The sequence below is a fragment of the Nicrophorus vespilloides genome, unplaced genomic scaffold (assembly GCF_001412225.1).
Source record: "Nicrophorus vespilloides isolate i.1.1-1 unplaced genomic scaffold, Nicve_v1.0, whole genome shotgun sequence".
In the NCBI taxonomy this organism is placed as follows: Eukaryota; Metazoa; Arthropoda; class Insecta; order Coleoptera; family Silphidae; genus Nicrophorus; species Nicrophorus vespilloides.
Genome location: NW_017096668.1, coordinates 75228 through 77458, shown reverse-complemented (window position 1 = coordinate 77458; position 2231 = coordinate 75228).

Below are 2231 nucleotides of genomic sequence, written 5' to 3'. Positions count from 1 at the left end.
ATACTTACTAGATTCCCCAAACATTCAGCTTTCATATGCATATATTGGATTTATTCTATGTATTATAGTATTCGAGAAAATCAATGAAATGTAATAACACTGCTTTTTCGAACATTTTTTAAACTTTGAACACGAATTACAGCCAAACGGCTAAAACTACAATAATATATCGATACTTGCTAGATTCCCCAAACATTCAGCTTTCATATGCATATATTGGATTCATTCTATCTATTATAGTTTTCGAGTAATCAATGAATTGTAAAAACACTGCTTTTTCGAGCATTTTTAAACTTTGAACACGAATTACACGAATATTCATATTTTTGGAAAAATTTGAGTTTGTGTTTCAATGCTGTTTAACTAAGTCTAGATACAGTATAACATGAACATTAAGAGTTACAAAACAAGGTAGGTATTGATTAAAGCAACAGGTTGATCCGTTTTCTACAATGACTTAGCATATATGTTAGTATATTAATTAATAATTACTACATTATAAACATTCTCATGTAAAACAAAATTCAGACTCATTTTCAGACTTAATTAAAAAAAGAAAAACAATATATAAAAAAAATATTGAACTTGAGTCTTCGTACTAAGAGAAGTGATTTTCTGATTCACATATATTCATATATAAAATGTTATTTAATTAATTAGACTCTAATGAAAACGATAATTTCAATTCTGTTCTCATACATTATCGACTATTAAAATACTTTATTCGATTATCGTAAAATAAAGTTTCTATTTAGCTTATCTTCGACAATATTCACATTTTTTTGAAATTTTTGAGTTTGAGCTTCGACGCTGTTTAACTAAGTCTAGTAACAGGATAACATGAACTGTAAGAGGTGTAGAACAAAGTGTATATTGATTAAAGCAACAGGTAGATATGTCCTACTGTGATATAATCATACTAAATATACTCATATAATAATGGCTGTAGCAAACAAGATTGTTATTTCAGTAGAAAGGGCTCAAATCTTGTCCTCAACCTTCTTTGTAAATATTTCCAATTTAAATAGTTGTATCTGTTTTTTAAATTTGCATTAAATATTGAAAAAAATGAAAACGTAGTAATCATACATTGCTGTAATTTCATTTTAGCATGTGTCCAGGTGACAGATAGGAAACAATTGATGAACCCAAAAATATGTAGTACGTAGTACCTCTCTCTGTGTATTCCTGTTGTCCGAGTACGAAAAAGTGATCAGCAACAGTTGTCAACAAATATTAAGCAATTGTTTTGGATTTAATTCAATAAAGCAAATCCACTGCATTATTATTTATTTATAAAATTGCCATTTGACATCAAGTTTCCAAAATATTACAAAATTTCACAAAAAAATATTGCAGTCGCATAAGAAATGCTCCAAAAATAAGTCTACTCCAATTTACATTACATATATTCACAGTTCATTATTTGATGGATTTAAAGCAATTAAAGGACAAATGAATCATTAATACAAAAAATACTATTTATTGATAAGCTTTCTCGATTATTTACATCTATTTAAATCTATACAATACAATCAAGTATATAAAAATGATAAATGCATGTATAACTTTGCTAGTAAAATTAGCAATTAGCAAAAAAAAAAATAATTAAAACTTATCGATATGCATTAATTTTATTAAATTCTGTATTACAATTAGAACAAAATAATAATAAATAATGGAAAGTCATGTGCATGGTTGTATAGATTTAATTGGAGAAAATAATATAAAAGTAAACTTCTCTCGTGTAAGACGAACATAAAAAAAAATCTATGAATAATCGTTACAACTAACATCATTGTCATACATACTCGGCTGAACAAAATATAATTTAAATTAAACTCATCGTAATACTAAATAAAATGTACACATTTGAAGTTCCTAACATTCACTATTCTGATTGGTTATATAAAGAAATCGTATTGTCAGTGGTGATCGTAACAAAAACTATCAAATGTGGATGGGTGTCCATTACATTGGCAGTGATTGCTGGGGGTATATTATGTACACTTATATATTTTTTTTTCGTTGTCAGCTTCGATGTAGCTGCAAATACTGAATATATTTGAAATTTGGAATTGCATTTGTTTTCATAGAATCGATTATAATTATTTGTTCCGTGCATTATATAATAAATATTGAAATTATAACAAATACCAAATATTCAGGAAAGAAATCAACTGCCATCAATTACAAACATACGTGTATGTATATATTTAGAGAGAAAACAA